Source organism: Dromiciops gliroides, chromosome 1 (assembly GCF_019393635.1).
Source record: "Dromiciops gliroides isolate mDroGli1 chromosome 1, mDroGli1.pri, whole genome shotgun sequence".
Taxonomy (NCBI): Eukaryota; Metazoa; Chordata; class Mammalia; order Microbiotheria; family Microbiotheriidae; genus Dromiciops; species Dromiciops gliroides.
The window spans coordinates 406,599,142-406,622,741 of record NC_057861.1 but is presented as its reverse complement, the minus strand read 5'-3'; the positions used below and the strand labels follow the sequence as shown (position 1 = coordinate 406,622,741).

At 34.3% G+C, this 23,600-nt stretch overlaps 1 pseudogene; it reads left to right on the top strand.

The window, feature by feature from the left end:
• The first annotated feature begins 1,953 nt into the window (after window positions 1-1,953).
• Window positions 1,954-2,074, top strand: LOC122737824 (annotated as a pseudogene).
• Window positions 2,075-23,600: the final 21,526 nt, after the last annotated feature.

Below are 23,600 nucleotides of genomic sequence, written 5' to 3'. Positions count from 1 at the left end.
AAAAAAAAAGTAATGATGATAATGAACATCATTGCTTCACCTTGATTTTATTGTAAAGGCTTAGAGCTTATCCTCATTATAAATCCTGCTTGCTCTTGATTTTAAAAAAGATCACCTTTACTATTTAATGAAAATTCCATTTATTTCACTTCTTTCTAGTGATTTTAATAGGAATAGGTGCCATATTTTGTCAAAAGCCTTTTCTGCATTTCTTAAAATAATCATGTGATACTTGTTTATTTGATCATTGATATGGACAATTGTAATTATAGTTTTCCTAATATTAAGCCAGCCCTTTGTGATATATTGCTGCAGTCTCTTTGCTAGTATGTTATTAAATTTTTTCATCAATATTCATTAGTGAAAATAATCTATAATTTTCTTTCTCTGTTTTGACTCTTATGGTTTAGTTATCAAAATCATATTTGTGTCATAGAAAGAATTTGTTAGGACTCCTTTACATATTTTTTTCAAATAGATTATGTAATATTGGAATTGCTTGAGGGGTTTTTTCATGTTTGATAGAATTCATTTGCAAATACATCTGGTGCTTGGATTTTATTCCTAGAAAGCTCATTTATGGCTTCTTCAATTTCTTAAGATCAGGTTATTTAGGTAATTTATTTCCTGTTCTGTTAATGTGGGCAATTTATATTTTTGTAAATATTCATTGATTTCATTTAGATTTTCAGTGTTATTGAAATAGAGTTGGGAAAAATGTCTTCTACTAATCACTTAAAAAATTTTTCATTAGTTATTAAGTCACCCTTTTTATTTTTGATACTGGTAATATGGTTTTCTTCTTTAAAAAAAAAAACTAATTAGCCAATGGTTTAATCTATTTTTACCCCCAAAAGCCCCTAGTTTTATTTGTTAGTTCAGTTTTTTAAACTTTGAATTTTGTTAATCTCCTTTGATTTTCAGAATTTCTATTTTTATGCTTGAGTTTTTATTCTGATGTTTTTCTAGGTTATTTTTGAGTTGTGTGTCCAATTTTGTTGACTTGTCCTCTCTCTCTGTCTCTCTCTGTCTCTCTCTCTCTCTTTCTCTCTCTCTCTTTCTAATGATATAAGCATTCAGAGATATAAAATTTCCCCTAAGTAATACTTTCCCTGCATTCCATAGATTTTGGTATGTTGTCTTATGGTTTTCATTATCTTTAATGAAATTATGGATTGTTTCTATGATTTGTTTTTTGGCCCATTCATTCTTTAGATTATATTATTTAGCTTCTGACTCTTTATTTATGCTCAAAGCTCCTTTGTTGTATATAATTTTATTGCATTATGGTCAGAAAAATGTATTTAATATTTCCGTTTTTCTGTATTTGTGAGGTTTTTATACCCTCATATGTTATTTAGTAATATGGTACCATAATATGATATATGTAAAAGAATATCAATTTTAGTAAAAGTATCACATACAACTGAGAAACAGATACACATATTTCTTTTTTTAGTTTAATATTTATTTCTCTATCCATTTGGTATTTTCTTTTTTAAAAAATTATAAAAGCATTTTATTATTTTCCATTTACATGTAGAGATAGTTTTCAACATTTGTTTTAATAAGATTTTTAGATTCAAATTTTTCTCCCTCCCTCCCCCCTCCCCAAGACAGCAAGTAATCTGACATAGGTTATATTTGTACAATCACATTAAACATATTTCTGCATTAGTCATACTGTGAAAGAAGAATCACAGTGAAAAGGAAAAACCTCAAAAAAGAAAAACAACAGCACCAAAAACAAAAAAAAAAATAGTATGGTGCATCCATATTCCACAGTTCTTTTTTTTTCTGGATTTGGAGAGCATTTTCCATCATGAGTCCTTTGGAACTATCATGAGATACACATATTTTTATTCCCATTCAATATACCCCAGAAATCTATTACATTTAACTTTTTCAAAAAATCTATTTTCTTAATCTCTTTCTTGTTTATTTTAATGACTAGTGTTGTATGAAAGGAGAGAAGGTTAGCACTCCCCTTGATAAGGATGGAAGAGGTCCTAGTGGCCTTTACAACACATATATGGTTAAGCGTTGCCACCTATTTTAATGACTATATTTTTCTAGGTCTGAAAGGATCAAATTGAGGTCCCCCATTAGTAAAGTCTTACTGTTTATTTTGTACTCTAACCTATTCAACTTTTCCATTAAGAATTTGAATACCATGCCATTTGGGGACATCAGAGTTCAATGTTGAATAAATAAAACAATTCATTTTTCATAATATCTACATGTCTACAAGTATCTTTCTAGATATAGCTCATGAATCTATATCTTTAGAGTCTTCTCTATCCATTCTTCTTCAAGAAATTTGATTTCTACCAGGAGAGGAGCATGAGATTTGGACCACAAGGCTTGCCATTCTGCTTTACTCAGAGAGAGGTACTGGGATAGAAATATATATGTATGTGTGTATATATATATATATATATATATATATATATATATATATACACACATACATACACATACATATACATACACACACATACATACATACACATACATACACATACACACACATATATTTTTTTTACCACCCCTAAATATTGCTAGTCTTGTGGCAATACTTTTTCAGTTCAAGTTGAGCTCCTGGTCACTATCCCAGAGAAGGAGTTCTACAAGCTATATATCTAAAGACTTGAATTTCCCCACAGAATGTCAGATACACAAAAAACATAATGCATAGGAAATAGCAAATAAATGCATTTATCTAAGTTGATAGCAAATAGAAATCACAGAAATTATACCTATTTTGATTGTAGATCCTTTACAGAGTAAATGAGCTCTCCCACTGGAAATGAAATATTTTAGCTCAACCATAAGAGAGAGTCATGGATCTCACCCAAGTAGAAATTCCCTGAAGAAATTCCGTAGTGTAGTAAGGTGGGAACAGAGACATGATCAAGGTGCCAAATCCTGTACATGTTGGCTTCTTCCTGGAGTATTTCACTCCCTCCAGAGCCCTCTCCCTGAAGAAAACCTGAACCATATATGTTCTAACTTGAACAATAAAATAAAAGTCTCTTTTCTCCCAAATACTTGCCAACTTTGCTGCTTATACAGAAATATAGAAATGAGTATTGGTTCTCTACCAATCAGTAGAGCTTTATGCAAGTGGGCTTGAACACCAGGCTATACCAGATCTTCCCTTCCTATAAACTTTATTATTTCTGTTGAGTGTACTATTGTTGGGGACATCCCAGTCAAATGGTTTTATAAACTTGTAGTCTTTGACCCCTCCCTCATTCCCTATATCCAGTCAGTGGTAAAGTGCTATTCATTTTACCTCCATAACACCTTTCTTTCATCTTATTTCTACTCAGTGCTACTCCTATAATTTAGGTCCTTATCACTTCTGGCCTAGACTCCTGTATCATAATAGCCTCTATTAGTTTCTGTGCCTCCAGTCTCTCACCTCTCCAATCCATTCTTCACACTGTTGCCTAAATAATCTTTCTATGCCATCAGTCTGATGATATCATTTCAACTGCCCAAACATTTTTAAAATGATTTATCTATGGCCTCTGGATGCAAGGCAAACTCCTTGGCCTGACATTAAAGTCCTCTTCCACTTGACTCTTTTCTTATCCTTGTCATTCCTGTCAAAAGTGGACTATTAGCTCTTTCTACAACCTGACATGCCAACTATTCCCTATATTCATCTGCACAGGTTAGACCATGCCAAGAGTGCATGCTATGCTCATTGCTTCATTTCAGAGTCCTAATATTCCTTCAAGATTTAGATTAGATTTCACCTTCTCCATGAATGAATCTTTTTCTGATCCCCACAATTCGTAGGGATTGTTCCTTCCTCATATTTTCCCAGATCTCTTTATCTGATCTCTTTCTTGCTCTCTTCACTCTCTACATTACATTAGAATTATCTGGGGACTTCATGTGTTTAGCCCCAACACCACCAACGATTGAATGTAACCTTTGGAGGGCAAACAGTATTTGGGGTAAAAGGGAAAACCAAAAAGCCATTGCCTTTCTATTCTGATGATACTGTACTGTGTCTCATAAACAGTATGTCTTAAGTAGGAATTTAGGAAATGTATGTTGAATTGAATTGTTTAAATTATTGATCATTTCCAAAGAAGCTCATTTATTTCTTTATAATAATATTTATAGTTAGTACAATTGAAAATTCTTGTTCCTTCTTCTAAGACTTTAAAAAATTCCATATTCCAATGCTAATTTGCTAACTTTTATTCTCTTTGTTAAACACAGCCACCTACACCTTTAATGATTTTAAATGTGCTTTGCCAAGTCTGTTGCCTAATTCATTGATTACATTGTATTCAAGGCTCTAATATAGTGTCATTTTCAGAACAGTTAAATATTACAGGCATGTTCAAGGAGTAAAAAGAGTTACCGTAGTATAACTGCCTTTGCATCCAAGTGAATGAATCAATTCCAGTATTTTAGGACTCCATCCAACTGCATTTTTCTTTAAACTCCTCTGTCAATGTGCTATATTGTGCCAAGTACTTAATCTGTGGAGTTGAGAAAAATGAAATAATTGTGTAGGAGAAAAGAAAATGAAGGTAATAATTTTCAAAAAGGTTTTACAACACTTTACTGTGACTGCTCAATCATAGCAAACCCCACCAAGACATAATCTTCTAAAAACTAAATCTTATATATCAGTTTTCTGTATCCTACCCAGTAAAATAAAAAACAAAAGAAAATATGTACAAATATGTATGTATCTGTGCATATCCTTACAACCAAAACAGAATGATGAACTACATAGAAATGTTTTTTTTGGTTGGTTGGTTGGTTTTCTTTTTTTTTAAGTGAGGCAATTGGGGTTAAGTGACTTGCCCAGGGCCACACAGCTAGTAAGTGTTAAGTGTCTGAGGCCGTATTTGAACTCAGGTACTCCTGACTCCAGGGCTGGTGCTCTATCCACTGTACCACCTAGCTGCCCCATAGAAATTGTTTTTAAACTAGATTTATCTTTTTTTAAAAGATATATTGACCTGCCATGAGATAGCAACATTAAGTTCATTTTTGCCTTCATATCTCTTCATTGATTCTGATATTGACTAGTCAGTTTATATTCCAATCAAAAATTAACATTGGTTTTTAAAACATAAGTAGAGTTGTGATTTTTAGGAGATAAGATAAAATAAGAGTTTTAATTAAGGGTATAGACTTGATTTAATTGGATAAATATTTTCTTTTATAGTAATTGCATGTATGACTTGTTAAAATACACTATTACATGACAGTATTTTATGAAGGAGACTATAGATTAGAGACATCTTTGGGAAGCATCACTTTCAATGCATAACACAATAGCATCACTTGCATTTTATTTTACAGTTTGGGAACAGGGAAAGACCTTGTATCTATTTTAAATCATATCTTTGTCCTTTGAATTAGTTTAATGATATTCCTATAACAAGATAATCTGGGGGCTTTGCATTTCTAAAAGGAAGGATCTCAAAGCATAAGTAAGATAAATTCTATGAACTGGGTTGCCAAGACAAATGATAATAAATTGATTCATCAGGAAGGGCTTCTTCCCTCCATAAAACATCATTTAGACCAGTCTGTTGGCAACTCTACATATGACTTTTTAAAAAAATTATGAATTGTAGCAATACAATATAATAATTGATCCATCAAAAAATCTTGAAATTCTCACCCTAGATATATAATTGATTCAAATAATGTTTTTGAAGGCATCATTCATCTTATTAAATGCCTCTGCAAAGAAAGATTTTCTCACAATGTAACTTTTTATGATGGGTTGACTATCTTTAGTTAAGATTTTCTCAATGTATTTAGAAAGCTTGTGGTTCAAAGAGCTCACCTGTGCTAAAGTACCATTGCCCAGTTAATTATAGTACTCCCAGTGAGACACTGAGGAAGATTTAAATTTAAGGAAGGGGATAATTGGTTATCTATGAATATACATTAAATTAAATTCATTAAGCATCCTTTGAAGAGCTACCTAAATTACTCAAGATGCAGAATAAGAGATATTTTATGCTCAACTAATAGGGAAATTGGTTGTACAAATGTGTTTTAAAATACTTAGAAAGTAAAGAAAGTTACAATAGAAATTCCATTTCATGTACAATCTTCTTGTTCTGGTTTACTATACATTTACATGCCATTTTTTGGTATTAAAGTTCTGATTTTTCAAATAAAATTAAGTTGCACCTAAATTTAGAACTCACAGCCCAAGTGAAAGAATGCACAAAAAGGGAATTAAAAAGTCATCTATACATACATATAGATACACATGCATATATACCATATGTGTATATAGGCACATGTGTATACTTATAAGTGTGTACATATGCATTATGATCAGTATCATACACGCATGTGTTTATGAATAATAGAAATAAATTTACACATACATTTAGATAATTTTATTGCAAATAATTTTCATTCCATTTTAAAATATCCATCAGTAAAGACAAATTATTCAAGCTTCATATTTGGATTACATTCTAACACTTTGAAAGATAGCTTCATAATTCACAGGATTAAGGAAAATACTTCAGACTCAATACATTCTAAGTGTTCTGGAAAGTTAAGTATACATAGTACAGTGATGGTTGGCAAACACAAAGCCATTACATACTTGGTAATAACTCACGCATACAGTTTTAACATTGGACTTTTTATTCCTTCCAGAAATGATGCTGCCTACCATTCTGAAGCTAATCTTAAAAAAAAGAAAAAGTCAAAGATATTTGCCTGGAGGGAAACAATATGCTTTCATATAAATGAGAGTGCCTTTGAATTTCAAAGTAATTATCCTGAAATCTTGACAAATTATTTATCTTAGACTCATTAATTACTCTCAAGTATGCTTTTGGAACTTTTTGAAATGATCAAATTATTTAAAAATCTAGCTGAACCAATATAATTAAAAATAGCTCTATATTTCTAAAGATTTGGGTTGGTTATTACATATATACACACACATATAAAATTAATTGTGATATTATATAGTATATAATATATTATATAGTATTGTGGTAAAAAACAGAAGTTTTAACTAAATCATTTGAGAGTTGAGCACATGCTACTGAAGCAGCTTTTGAAGGACCTCCCTTTTGGGGAGGAGTCCATGATGAACTTCTGGCACACCAGCTTAAAACTGAGGGTGGAACGGAAGTTCAGTCTCTCTGGTTTTTCAGCTTAGCTGTGGTGGTGCACGCATTTGGTGTTCGGTGCTGGTTCTTGGCCTGGCAGGAAGTTTGGGATTCAATGAGTTTTATAAAGGAATATAGACTAAGCTTAGATGTAAGATTATTCATTTGTATTTCTACTTTCCTATTTCCCTAATTGGTATCACCTTTTGTTGTCTAATTAATTCCCAAACAATAAAAACTAATCCCTCACTGATTAAAGCTCAGAGGCTTCTTTTTCTTAGTGGTCTGGGAGATATATAAGGGAAAAGTTAAAAGGGGGAGTTTAATGCTAGTATATCCAATTTTAAATCTCACAGTATGCTATTATATAATATATGTATATAGTATGAGTTGTAATATTAAGCACCACAGAAGAAAAAGAATAGTTAGGTAAACTTTGTAACTATTTCCCAGGAGGCTGCACTAGGTTGTCATTGCCTTAAAAAATTGAGTTCCTTTGTAAATACTTTCTATTTTGATAATGATGTTCATAAATGAATCACTAGAAAACAACATGGAATCTTGCAGGGAAGGAATCTTAGCTGTCAACCAGTACAACTCTTTCATTTCAAAGATATGGAAACTGAGGTCCAAAGAGGTTATGTGATCCACCCAAGATCACACAGATGACCAGAGTAAGTGGTAAAACTGGGACTTGACCCCAAGCCATGTGAAGCTAATTTCAACATTCTTTCCACTTTCACACCTTACCTTCCACCAGCAGTATGTTTTGAAGAAATACTCCTTGTCAGGTATAAGTGGCACCCTCTTCTGAAACCCCCAACTCCAACCTGAAGAATTACTTCAGTTTTTTCAGTGCTACTCAACCCAGAAATCTGAAAGGCCAATTCATAATTGCATGAGTAAATTTGATGACGAGTGTGGAATACTTGAGATTGAAAGAGGTGACTGAAAACAAGAGTCCTGCAAAAACAGAATCCTCACTAACTCTACCCCTGCCAGTGGATAGTGGCAGTGCCTAAAAGATCTGGTTGCCAGGGCTGTAGCCCCTCCCTTGCAAATCGGAGGTTTACCCACCATCTCTTCTATGACTGATAGGAGATGAATAGCTGAAGCCCCATTGGTATGGAAACATGAAGCCTAGTGGGAAACTACAGAGAACCAAACTTCTTGAATATAAGTGGAAAGTAATTCCCCAAAAGAAGCAGGCCCAGCAAAGAATGTCTTTGATACCACCAGAAGACATCAGCAGCTTTCCACAATGTCTCTCTCCCCTACCCTCCAATAAAAAGGACTGTGAACCTATACGTTCATTATGTGTGTCTAGTGTGAGCCAAATGCAGGTTACTATTCTGATAGAAGATTTGTGTACTTGTGAAAGAGTGAATAGTAGTTATGGGGGCAATAGTTTGTTATTATTTTAATTACCATGTTATTTCATTAAATGTCTTTGCTTTTTTTTGTGTGTGTGTGAGGCAATTGGGGTTAAATGACTTGCCCAGGGTCACACAGCTAGTAAGTGTTAAGTGTCTGAGGCCGGATTTGAACTCAGGTACTCCTGACTCCAGGGCCGGTGCTCTATCCACTGCGCCACCTAGCTGCCCTATGTCTTTGCTTTTTAAAAAAAAAAAGTAAAGAAAAATAATAGAGTGGGAAAGAGAACTAGAGTCATCCCTCTGAAACATGGGTCTAAGACTCAGCAATAAAATTTGTCACCTTTCTACTAGGGATGTTTCTTTACCTGGGCTTTGAAATAACTTTATTCATCACCAAAATAAAGATATCTTATTTTTTTGGATTATACCAATAGACAAAGTTGCTAAGACTGTGAACTAGTAGGTAGTCCCTAAGTGCAGGTTGCTACAGGAGTTAATGAAGCATTTTTTTTAAATGAATGCATTTTAATTGCTCCAGGATGCATTAACATAAAATCCAAATAACAAATCAGTCAATCTAGCTCACAGAGCCAACCTATTTAATTTAAAACAATAAAACCAATACATCAAAACATGTTGATTCAGCTGTTCCAGGTAGTTGAAAGCTATGAAGAAACAGCAAATGAATATATAGTTCTAGAAAATGAGCTAAACAATGTGGAAAATGAAATATGTGAAAGTTATCATCTTAACAGCTGAAATGGTTTCACATACTGAGGAAGTCTGACATAAAGAATAGAGATCTATAGTTTGAATATACTTCTAAAATTAAGCATTCAAAAATTTTATCAATAATTTTTGCCATGTCTATTATGTACCAGATATTATATCAGGAACAAAGATGAAAGTACTATTCCTAGACAGAAAAACAGGAAATGAATTGATTGTGAAGCATTGATGTAAGGTTTACACCATTACAATGATACTACTCCAAATTAACCTATAATAGATTTCTAAGAAGACATGGACAATTGTACGGAATGAGCATGTATGGATAACTTTTTATCTATATCATTGAAGGGAATATCCAAATTGATGAGATCACATACCCATTAAAGTGTCATGAATAAAAATAAAGTAGGACCAGAAGAAAGTTAGACAAGTGAATCTTCTGCTGGAATTTACAGAAAAGCATGAGGAGCATCCAGGTTAGCAACATGTAAAAAGAAATATTTTCAGGGGGCAGCTAGGTGGTGCAGTGGATAGAGCACCAGCCCTGGAGTCAGGAGTACCTGAGTTCAAATCCGGCCTCAGACACTTGACACTTACTAGCTGTGTGACCCTGGGCAAGTCACTTAACCCCCATTGCCCCACAAAACAAAAACAAAACAAAACAAAGAAATATATTCATAAAAATGGACATGTAAAAGGATTGATATATGATTCAGTGAAAAGAATATTCATACCTATGAGTCCACAGATTCACTTAAGTATCTAAGAAAACATCATATAACAACGTATAAAATTTATGCTAATATTTATCTCAGTATCTATTACTTAGCTTAGCACTGTCAGCACCCAGCATGTTAAGTGCTTAGTAAATATTGGTTGATTTATCTTCCAAAATGATTAGAATAGTAAGAGGGGAAAAAGGCATGGAAGGTCATCACTAAAGGAGGTATGCTGTAGAAGACATGACGGATCCTTTTCAGTATTAAATTATATCTTTCGATGAGTATTATTACTATTCTGACATCATAAATGTATAGAAACACATGCAAAATAAAATTAAAGTAGGCTTTCCATATCAGACAAGAAGTTAGCAGAAAAATCAGAAGAACCCTATCTCAGTCAATTAAAAAGCATTTATTAATCACCTACTGTGTACTAAGCTGTGGAGACAGAGATAACAATGAAGTAGTCTCTGCCTTTAAAGAGCTTATATTATATCTCATAAAAACTCAGCATGCCTAAGAAGACTCCTTTGCATTTTTGTAAACCAAAGCTAGCAAATGGCAATTGAAGAAACCTATAGGAAGGACAAGGTGAAAGATAAAACAATGCCAAGAAATGCAGAGATGACCTTTTACTAAAGTGTATGCAGGGAAGAGAAAATGGGGTGGGCAGGAAGAGAAAAAACAGGAAATGGTTACAAGTTGCTATCTTCAAGCCCTCTTACGTCCATCTCTGCTCAATGTGTTCGACATAAAACAAAGTAACCTCTGTGCTCTTTTGCCCATCTTCCCCCCTAGCTACACTTCTGCCAAAGAAAATATGCCTTTGGACTGGATCTGTTCAATCAAAGCAGTGTTAAAGGTGGTACAGTTAGTTACTTGGAGAATGTGTAACTCCTGGCCCAGTCAATTCACTTGTTCTAGGCAACAGTGATTTGGAGGGCGGCCTGTATTATTAGACTAGGACTACAACCTTCTCAAAGGCAAAACACTGTAAACTATTGTTTGAATAGAAAGTCTACCACATATGCTACTGGGTAACTCATCCTTGGAGCATTAGGGTTCCAAATGCAACAACAACAGCAACAACATTAACTAGGGTCTTTGTTTGAAAGAATGCTAATGCTTCTTACGTATTAGATAGCTTTGCTAAAGCCTCCCCTACTGGCATTATAGATTTCACTAATTACACAGATAACTTCACTTATTCATTACCCTCTACAAAGATACAATGCAAGCATACTCTCCCCTCTCTCCCACACGGAAAGCTTTGGCTCACTGTACCTGTGAGCAGACTGCTTTATGGACTACCCTCAATTGGCATCATTCCATTCATTCTTCTGCCCTTGAATGACAAAGAGTAAATCATCGTCCAACTCTCCTACATTTATTATCCTACCTTTGTCTGCTTGCTCTAACCTGTTAGCAAGAACAATAGTGAGTCTTTATACAAGACAGGTCATATACTACAGGAGGATAGGGACCGTATTTTCTCTAAACATCCTATCTCCTACAGCGTCTACTACTAATACTTTAAAATGAATGTTTAATAAATGTTGTTGTTATTGGTTCAAATGTGGCTGGAATGGATAGGGGTTATTTCCATCTTCTGATGGCACTGAATGTGTTTATTATGTGGCTTCGGGGAAATATTTATCTAAATTGGGGTCTAAACACCCTTGCTTTTTAAAAAATTTAGTTCCATAAATGAAGTGAAAAAGAAGAGAGCTTAACAATATGAGATCTTAAATGACACTACAAAGCAGAAATCACCAAATTAGGAAATATTTTTTTTTAAATAGAAAAGGTCAGGGGCAGCTAGGTGGCACAGTGGATAGAGTACCAGCCCTGGATTCAGGAGGACCTGAGTTCAAATCCGACCTCAGACACTTAGCACTTACTAGCTGTGTGACCCTGGGCAAGTCACTTAACCCCAATTGCCTCACAAAAAAACAAAAAAAAATAGAAAAGGTCAATAATGGAATAGATTGGGTAAACAAGATCTAGAAGCAATTGAACATTATAGCATCGTAGTGAATAAAGTCAAAGACAGCAAGTACTATGGTAAGAACTCACAGTGATTCATTATAAACTGCAGGGAAAACTAGGAAGACATTAGGATCAGATAATTATATCATAGAATATACCACAATACATTATAAATCCATACTTGACCTAGGTATAAAAGTTTGTAATATCAAAAAAGACTAGAGGATGATAGGTGATACCTATAATAATTATGGTTATATAAGAGTTCTTGACCAAACAAGGGATAAAAATAATCATAGGAGAGGGGTGGCAGCTAGGTGGGGCAGTGGATAGAGCACCAGCCCTGGAGTCAGGAGTACCTGAGTTCAAATCTGGCCTCAGACAGACACTTGACACTTACTAACTGTGTGACCCTGGGAAAGACACTTAACCCTCATTGTCCTGCAAAACAAAAAAAAATAGAATGGACAATTTTGATAGCATAAAATTAAAAACCTTTTGAACAAACAAGACCAATGAAATCTTTCTTCAATGCAATTTTTTTATTTTGAGGAAGAGGGATCCACACAAACTAATAAACCATTTTCTTTCTTTTGCTTTATGGATTTCTAGAGTCAAAGAATCAGTCACCAAGTAGCCAGCTTGCTGAAGATGAGCAAATTTTCAATAATGGTGAAATGGTCTAACCATTCTTGAAAGGAATTTGTTATGTGACCCTGGGTTGTCAAAAGTTACGGCAGCAAAGCAGAAGCTCCATTAGTTTCTACCTTGCTGGAAATGCTACAAATATGGTTCTAGTAATAGACTGTGTCTATTGTCCAAACATGGAGATGTTCATCATCAGCAAGATGGGTATTTGGTGACTGATTCTTTGTCCCTAGAAATCCATAAAACAAAAGAAAAATAGAATATGGTCCTCTAGTCTACTCTTTCTCTCACAATGAAAGAATTACAGAATTTTAGAGTTGGAAAGGACCATTTATCTAGTTTAAACTATGCCTGAGAAAATAACCACTACAAGATACCTGACAAGTGATCATCCATCTTGAAGATTTCCAGTTGGAAATTCACTACCTCATGAGGCAACCCATTTCACTTTTTTTCACATTTTTCCTGACATCAGGCCTAAATCTATTTGCCACCTCCCTTCATTACTCCTGGTTATGCCTTAGAGGTCAAACAAAATAAGCATAATTCTTCTTCCACATAAAAGCCCTTCAGATATTGTATACATCTTCTATGTTCTGCCTGAATCTTCTAACATTCTAAGACTAAACATACCAGGTTCCTTCAATCACTACTCATGAAATAGACTCAAACCCCACTTGCCATCTTATTTGCCTTCCTCTGGATGCTCACTTGCTTGTCAATTTCCTCCCTAAACTGTTGTAACCAGACCTGAACATAGTATACCCAGTGTGGTTTGATCATAGGTGAGTATTGCTACAGAACTATCATATCCTCATTCCTAAAAATTATGATTCTATATTAATTTACCATATTACATTAGCTTTTATAGCCTCTATATCACCACTCATCTTGAATTTACTGTCCACTAAAAACCAAGGTTTTTGCTTTGGGTTTTTTGTTTTGTTTTGTTTTGTTGTCAGATAACCTGTTGTCTGAACATCCCCTCTACAACTTACAATGTTGAGTTTGTTTTTTGAACCCAATTGTATGTTTTTGCACTCATCTTCATTAAATATCATCTTCTTATCTTGAGGCTAATATTCTACCCAGTCAAAATTTTTGTGACTTCTGACTTTGTCCGTCCTTTGTCAAAAAAGGAAATAAAGTTAGTCTGACATGACCTGATCTTGATGAAGATTGATGATACCAGCTCTTTGTTATTATTACTTCTTTTTTTTAGATATTTACTAACCATGTTTTTAATAATCCATCCCAGAATTTGGTCAGGAATAGAAGTCAAATTCAGTGGTTATGACATACGTCATAGCTGGAAGCACCTTCATCAGTGGGATAACTGATTCATTCAAGTACTGAATTGTTTCCTCATGGAGAACTGGCTGGTGATGCCCTTAAAAACAAATGGATTCTTTAGTAAAATGGAAATTCCAAAAAGTTTTTCACATTTTACAAATATGATACATACAATAAATGATGGACATAAATATTATCTTCATGTCATTAGCTTCAATTGGAAGTCTAATGAACTAGGGAAATGGTCAATGAATATTAACATTCATATTAAAGACAGCAATGAAACTTTTAGTATGTCAGATTTCTACCAAGTGTCTTGGAGTATTACTTTTAATAAGAAATGAATGATAATAAAAACACATAAAACATACCCACTTAAGCCAGTCATGCCTGATTTATTCTGAGTGATGCTACCTTAGTTATGCTAATAGTATTATTTCTTACAATGATGATTATTTGGTTGCCAAAAAATCAGTGAACTATAGTGTCAGCAGCTGCTGTTAATCCTGAAGTTTTTTGAAATTGGATAGCTTAGAGGATTATTAATGATGTCATTCATCTCTGTATCAGGAGTCCATAAAGTCTCTGCCACTGAATGGTACCCTTCATATGTACTTTTCATCCAAGAACTGCTTAGTAAAATATTGATTTCAATAGGTATTGAACTGAGCACAATCACTGGTAACTACCTACAACGAGGGAAACAGAAATCATTTTTTCTAAGAATACTATTGTTTTTCAAAATGCACATCACATTCCTTTTTTTTACCACATAAAACATATACATTTGACAGTCATGAAAGGCTTTTCTTTTTTTTTTGGTTGAAACATTCTATCAAAAAGTTTGAATATTGTTTCAAGTGGAGTTTCAACATGTATACAAATATATGTAAAACAAGTAGAATCTATAGGAGTAAAAGAGCAATTAAAAAAACTTGAGGAGTAGTGGTGAAGGAAAGAACACTTTTGCACACAAAATCCGTCATAGAAAGCCTGAGACATCTTAGGGAACCTTAACAGAAGACAAGGATGTCAAGAGGAAGAGATGAGGCAGGAGTCAATTCCAGTTATGGGAAATGACGAGCTTGCACAAACAAAGGAGGGAGATGATAGGATGGCCTTAAGGTACAACTACTAGTCTATTTTGGCTCTATGAAGCTAGATAACGTGACATAAGGCTGGCAAGGTAGGTTGGAAACTAACTTAAATGCCCAGCTAAGTAGTTTGTATTTTGTTACTGTGCCTGGACATTTTTGAACAAAGGAGTGACATGCTTGGACTATTGAATTTGGAAGCTATATAAGGATAGAGTGAAAAAGAGAGAGACTAGTAGCCGATGAGTAGTTTTGAGATTGTGAAAGAAGAATTGAGTGGTGATGAAAGACTAAACAGGGTGTTGCCAATATAAATGGAGAAAAGGGGTCTGGAAGATGTTTTACAGGTAGACTTAAGGTCTTAAGAACTGACTGAGGGGGCAGCTAGGTGGCCAAGTGGATAGAGCACCAGCCCTGGAGTCAGGAGAACCTGAGTTCAAATCCGGCCTCAGACACTTAACACTTACTAGCTGTGTGACCCTGGGCAAGTCACTTAACCCCAATTGCCTCACCAAAAAAAAAAAAAAAACTTACTGAATGTGGGGTATAAGTGAGAGGGAATAATCAAACAGGAATTCAAGTGTCAAGCCTGATAACTTGAAAGATTGAAGTGACATCAATAGAAAAAAGAAAAAGCTGGGAGGAGTAGGTTTGTGAGAAGGTGATGAACTCAGTCGTGAACATAGTAAGTTTGAGTTGCCAACAGAATCTCTGAATGAAACTGTTCAGCAGCAGTTGGAGATATGGTACTGGAGCTCAGGGAAAAGATTGGGATTAGACATGCATGATGGGGAATTATCTGTATAAAAGTAACTGTAGAATCAATTGGAACAGATAAGTAGAGCATAAGAGTGACCATACTGACAGACAGAAGAAAGGTTGAAGACAGAACCTCAGAGAGCATCCACATTTAGGGCACAAGAGGAATATGATCCAGTAAAGGAAAAAAGGAAGGAACAGTGAGCCGCAGACAGAACCAAGAAAGAACAAAACATGGCAGTTGAGAGAGAAGAGACTGTGTGGGTGGTTGGTCAACAATGACTAGTGTTGCATTAAGATCCAGGGGGGTTAGAGGTAAGAAAAGAAATTTTCTAATTAGGAATTACAGATTTACTAATTAGGAAGGTACTGATAACCTTTGACATGGAAATTTCAGTAAAGTAGGTTCAGGAAATTATATTGCAAGGAATTGAGGAGTGAAGAGGAAGTGAAGAAATAAAAGGAAAGTACAGACTGCTCTTACTAGGATTTTAGCCGTGAAAGTGAGAAGCCACAAACATGATAGAATGAGAGGTTGGAATCTAGGGGGAAAAAAGTTTTTTTTATTTTGCTTTGTTTTAGCAAAGGGGAGCCTGAAGATGCTTTTAGGCAGGATAAAATGTTTTTTTGTTTTGGTTTTTTGGTTTTTTTAAGTGAGGCAATTGGGCTTAAGTGACTTGCCCACGGTCACACAGCTAGTAAGTGTTAAGTGTCTGAGGCCAGATTTGAACTCAGGTACTCCTGACTCCAGGGCTGGTGCTCTATCCACTGCGCCACCTAGCTACCCCAGGATAAAATGTTTAAAGATGAGAGAAAAAGGAATAGTGATTGATAAAGCAACTATCAGGATGTAATTGAGAAGAGATTAAAGGTACATGTTAACACTGAAAAGGAAGGTTCACTTTACCCTGAGAATGAACAAAGGAGAAGAAGATGGGTGGATATGTAGAAAGATTTTGAGGTACTGAGGAGGGAATATATAGAAAAGTGTAAAGCCTCAATCTTAGAAATTATCTGGTGAAGTTTTCTGCTGAGATGATGAAGTGATTTTCCCATCTTCTTATACCTTACTCTCTTTTACTTCGATCAATCAGTTAATAAACATTTATTAGGCACCTACTATGTGCTAGACATTGTGCTAAGCACTGAGGATACAAAAAAAGGCAAAAAGACAGTCTCTACTAAATCAAGCTATGTACAGGATAAATATGAAATAATTATCAGAAGGTTTATTATGAGGGGTTGAAGAAAACTTCTAGTAAAAACTGGGATCTTAGTTGGGACTTAAAAGAAGCCAAGGAGGTCAGTAGTCAGTCATTGTGAGAAGCAATTTACATCTATGTCCAAATAGCAATGAACTGTGTTGAACCAGAGATAACATTCCTAGATTTTTACCCCAAAATGATCAAAAAGAAAGGAAAAGGATACATATGTACCAAAATATTTATAGCAACTTTTTTGTAGTGGAGAAGAATGGATAACTAAAGGCCTGTCCATTATTTGGAGAATGGTTTAATAAGTTATGCTATATGAATGTATTGCAACATTATTGTCCCATAAAAAAAAGATGAAAGGGATGGTTTCAGGGAAACTTGGGAAGACTTATTTGAATTGATACTAAATAAAAAACAGTAGAACCAAAAGAATAAGTTATATAATAATAAGAACTTTAAAATATGCACAGCTCCAAAAGATTTTAAAACATTGATCAATTAGATGACTCACTATGATTCCAAAAGATTGAGCATTCTACCCATCAATTGACAAATTACAAGAGACAAACATTATTGGACTTAGCCAACATGGAAATTTGTTTTGCTTACCTATCCATATATTTCACAAGGCTTTTTTTTTAAGACGAGAAAATATATCCTTGTTAAAGGATCATTTTTAAATTCCTTGAAAAAAAAGTTCAAAAAACTAATTTTCTAGGTAAATAAAACTCATCTCACCCAAGCACCAAAACTTTTTATGATAGTCATTTTAAAATGGAAATTTTTATGAAATATGTTGCATTCCTAAATACTGAACATAACCTTTTCTTGATTATTAGTCATATTATGACATGTCTTTGGATAGATGACCCATTGAATAAGTCCATTATTACACATAATTTGAAAAAACACTAAAGAGAGGGGTATTAATGAATGAATTAGCCCCATTTTGTCAATTACCTGTTAAATATTTCCACTTAAATGTCCTATCAATATCTTGAACTTACCCCGTAAAAGTATTAATTCTTCTAACTTCCTTTTTCCTATTGATGGCATATCCATCCACTTAGTCACACAGGCTTAAATTCTTGAACTTCCAAGGAGAGTGGTGCTTTTCCTTTTTTTGTTTTGTTTTGTTCAGGGACTGCCTAGGATGCACTGGGAACAGAGATAGGAACACTCACCGCCAACAGAAGACTCTTTCTCCCCTCCATTCTCCTCACCTTCTTTCCTGGCCGAGGCTGCTCAGAACCCTTCCAAACTGCTTGATTGCTTACATAGGATGAGATAGGTAGAGTCAACTCTATTTCATCTTCTTGGGATGGAGGGCTATCAGGCCTTGGCATCTGTCCTGTCACTTCTTCCTCCTAAGGTCCTACTGGTCATACTTTTAGACCTGCTTTTATGCCCTCCAGTTAGCCAGCACTGTTATCTGACCTACTGGTTATAACCTAAGGATCTTTAGGCTTTATTATCCAAGCTGTAGCCCTTAGGATTTCCAGGTCTTTTCATGCTCTGTAGATTAACTTTCTTTTACATTGGAGTGTGAGTTCCCTAAGAGAAGGGACTATCCCAATATTTCAATTAGTGTCCTCAGTTCTTAGCACAGTGTTTGTTAAATAATCAAGCTTAATCAATGCTTTTTCATGTATTCATTCATTCACCTTGGACTCTTCTCCCTCACCACCTACATCTAGTCAGCTTTCAAATTTTATTACTTCTTTCTGTACAGCATTTCTCATATCCGTTTCCTCTTTACTTGCACTTATATTCCATAGTATAGGCTCTCATCTTCAGTAACTCCTTTTTACCTAAATGATAAAATATACATTCTCTAATATGGTATGACATTTTAACACACAGCTAGTAAGTCTTAAGTGTCTGAGGCCGGATTTGAACTCAGGTAGTCCTGACTCCAGGGCCGGTGCTCTATCCACTGTGCCACCTAGCCGCCCCCCATATTTTTGCATTTTAAAAGGTAAAAATCTTTCAAGACAAGGTTTTCTATATTATCTCCTAAGGCTTTTAGGGATACTATTAAGAGGATGGGGTATCTCTTCTCCTATGCTTTCAACTTGAGCCCACATTCCATTTTTGTTTCTTACTGCACTAAGATATCCTCAGGTCCACTGAATATGTTAACAACAAATAGCTTTTACAAAGGAATATTTAATTTGTTAAACATTTTCCCTTTTACATACCTATGATACACAATCTTCCCCATATCTCCATTGTCTGAGGAGAGTTACCTCAGAGTTTAGCATGGTTTCTCCTTAGCATTGGATTTATGGAGTTCAAATGGAAATACATCATCACTGTTGGATGAATTCTTGTTTTAACTCCTACTGGGCCTAGATCCTAAAGGTCTATATTTACTCCTTAGGGCCCCAAAACAGGACCAGTTTATTCCAAATTTCAATATGGACTCCACTCCAGTACCTCACAGTGCCTTGGTTTTATTATTTTTCTAAATTCACAAGATTGTAGTTATAGACTGCCTTCAGCTATAATGCAAGAACTATTAGCTATATACCCAAATACATCAAAGAAAGAATAAAAGGATGGATGTGCACACAAATATTTAAAATGTCTCATTTTATAGTAGCAAAGAATTGGAAACTGAGGGGGTGCACTTCAATTGGAGAATGGCTGAACAGGTTATTACATGTGAATGTGGCAGAACACTATAGTGCTGTAAGAAATAACAAAAGGCAGGGCAACTAGGTCATACAGTGGATAAAGCATTGGCCTTGGTTTCAGGAGGACTTGAGTTCAAATCCAGCCTCAGACACTTGACACTTATTGGCTGTGTGACTCTGGGCAAGTCAATTAACCCTCATTTCCCTGCAGAAAGTAAGAAAGGAAGGAAGGAAGGAAGGAAGGAAGGAGGAAAGAAAGAGAGAAATAAGCAAAATCAGGAGATCAACTTATAAAATAACAAAAAGATTGTAAAGACAAACTTCTTTGTCATAGCCAATGTGAGAATTTTTTTTTACTTGACTAAAATGTTTGTAAAAGGGGGAAAATTGGTTTGGGTTTGGGCATTTGTTTGTTTGTTGCTTTCTGAATGGGAGTGGGGAGAGAAGTAGGATGAAAAGGTGAATTCTGTTTGAAAACATTTTTTAATAATTTTTTTAATTAAATGAAAGAACTACAGCCAAAGAATTTAACAGAAATAAAATTGCACTGTGTCTCCTGAAGAGTTTCATTTTATTTCCTCATTTTTTATGTTTTATTGAAATTCTTCTCTCTGCTGCTGCTGCTGATGATACTGATGATAAAATGTATGGTACTTACTTTGCTGGGCTATTGTGAAGAAAATTCTTTGTCAGGTATAAGGCACTATATAAATGTTATCTATTATTATTGTTGCAATAATTGACATCATGGGTTTATTGTAAGGAAATCTCTCTTTAATGTACTATATAAATGTAGTTTACTATTTTAAAAAAATGATGAGCAGGATGCTATAAGAAAAACCTGGAAAGACTTACATGAGCTGATGCAAAGTGAAATGTACTGTATGCAAAATAGCAGCAATATTGTAAGAGGATCTGCTGTGAATGACTTAGTTATTTTCAGCAATACAATGATCCAAGACAACTCTGAAGGACTTATGAAAAATACAATCCATCTACAGAGAAAGAATTGATGGTATCTGAATACATATTGAAACATAATTTTTTTTGTTAGTTCCTTTTTCTAAAGTTTTTTTTTAGTCTGTTTTCTTTCACAACCCAACTAATGTGGAAATGTTTTGCATGACTACATATGTATAACATAATGAATAGTTCAAATTCTTAAGTAGGGGTAGGGAAGGAAGGAAGAAGAGAATTTGGAACAAAAAGTGTTAAAAATCGATGTTAACATTTGTTTTTACACATAATTTGTGAAAAATAAAATTCTCAATAAGTAAATGAAAGAATGAATCATCAGAAATTCTTCCTCTCTCTCTCTGTCTCTCTCTCTCTCTCTCTCTCTCTCTCTCTCTCTCTCTCTCTCTCTCTCTCTCTCCTGTGTCTTTCCACTAACTCTAACTCTTTCCCATCCCTCTCTCAAAATAAATAAGTAAAAACAAGCAAAACAAATCAATACATTGGCCATATCTGAAAAAAAGTATGCTTCATTGTGTAGCTCTAGTCTATCACATGTCTGCCAAAAGATGGATAGTATATTTCATTATCTTCTGAAGACTGATCATTTCATTGATTAGAGGTTCTGAAATCTTTCAAAGTTATTGCCCTTTGCATGTTTGTAATCCATGAGTAAATTGTTCAGTTCTGCATCTTTCAATGACTATCAATTTATATAATACTCTCTAAATTTTTCTGCTTTCTTCATATTCATACCTTTTTATGCTGCCATATAGCTTTCTAATTTTGTCAAAGAGGAAGTCCTTACTTAAGTAGTTGTGATCCTTGGGATTTTAAAACATAATATATTTGTATTGTTTCCTATCCATATAATCTGTTCCTTTAATCAACTGTTCTACATTTTAACCTGAACCTTATAGTTTTTATTATTACTGCTTTATTATATAATTTGAAATCAGTTAATGCTAGTTTCCTTTAATTTCTTTTTTTTTAGTTTCCCTTGAGATTCTTGAACATTTGTTCTTCCAGATTAATTTTGTCATCACCACTTCCAAAAAGTTTCCCCTTGGTAGTTTGGTAGGTATAGCACTAAATCTGTAAGATAATTAAGATGGTATTGTAATTTTTATTGTATTAGCATGTCTCAAACATCAGCAGTTAATTAATTTTCAGTTATTTGTCTTCTTTGGGTTTTTGGTGTTTTGTAGCTATGGCCATATAAGTCCTTAGTGTGTCTTTGTAGATTGACAGCTAAAATTATACATTATGTAATTATTTTGAAAGGAATTTCCTTTTCTATCTCCTCTTGCTGGGTTTTATTGATAATATACAAAAAGATTATTATTGGGGGTTATTTTATATTCTGCTACTTTACTGAAATTATTGTTTCAATTATTTTTTAGTTAAAGCTTTAGGATTATCTAAGTACCATCATATCATCTGCAAATTGAGACATTTTTTCTCTTTGAATATACTCATTCTCTCAAATTCTTTTTTTCATTATATTGTCATACCTAGCATTTCTAGAACTATATTAAATAATAGTGATTACAATGAGAATTTTTATGCCTAATCTTACTGGAAAGTCCTATTGTTTCTCTAGTACCCCTAACTCTAGCTATTTGTTTTAATTTGATAAATCCTTCTTTCCAATTATACTGGCCTACTCTTCATTCCCCAGTACCTATCTACTGCCAACCACCTACAAACATTTTGTAGCATTTGTCCCATAACTGGAATTGACCACTTCATATCTCTACATGTTGAAAACTTTCTCTTTTTTCAAGGTACGCATCAATTGCCACCTCTTCTATGAATTTTGCCCTGCTACTCTAACTATAAATGATCTTGCTCAATGCCAACAACATAAAAAGTAGGAAAGTAGAGTAATAAACCACAGCTTGGTGCAGAATAAGGAATAGAAGCATAAAAGCAATTGTGAATTTAACGCCCCTCCCTGTTTGATCTCATCTACCCATTTGCCAAATTGTAACTTATACAATTGTCATTTCTGAATGTCTAAACCCTCTATGAGATAGGGACAGAGTGCACAATTTTTTCAACTCTATATTCCTAACATCTCATGTAGTGTGTTCAATCTTGGAAGCAGTAAAAACTTTTTCTTGAATTAAATTGAATTCTAGATCTGGCCTCTAATGTGTACCTAAAACAACTGTACCAACACATTTGCCCCTGCCTGGAGCAATAACTATATAGAATTACCAAGCCTGGTTGAATGAATCAGAAAAACCTGTCAATTAAATTTGTTTTACAAACTAAATACACCAAAAGAGGAAAGATTAACTGCCAAGAAGTTTTCCTTCTGAATTTTTAATGAGAATATTAAATAGTAGTTTGTCATTAATTTACAAAATTATTTTGAAACTACTCAGCCCTAATAATTTTTCTCCTGCAAAATCCCCAAAAAGATATAAACTTCATATAAAAGATCTTCGAAATTGTTTGCACACATAATCATTGAGTATTTAAATTTTTTATGGAAGTACAGAAGCACTGTGTTTTTCTATGACTCCAATAAAACCCAAATATTGGGTAGTTTCAGAGCTTATCAAAAGCTCTATGATAACTAGATCAAATGAGATAGTATTTGTAAAGCATTTAGTATAGTGTATGGCATATAGTAAGTGCTATATAAATGCTAGCTACTATTATTGTTATTTATATTACTATTTTGTGATCATTACTCTATCAACATAAATGCTACACACATACACACACACACACACACACACACACACACATATATATATATATATATATATATATATATATATATATATGGGGGGGGACAGTAGTAGTAGGCTTCCACCAGTCACAGACAACCATGGATCAGCACCTTGAAGAGCCACAGGCCACAGTGTGGCTGTGCAGTCCTCCCGTTGCAATGAGGACATTGGAAAACTGCACTCTCTGTTGTCCGCTGGTTCTTGTGTCTTATTTGTTTTTCTTCCTCCCGAGCTTGAAGGCCCATCTCAGCTGCGTGCAAGCTGCTCCTGAGTACTGAACTCCATCAGGTGTGGTCC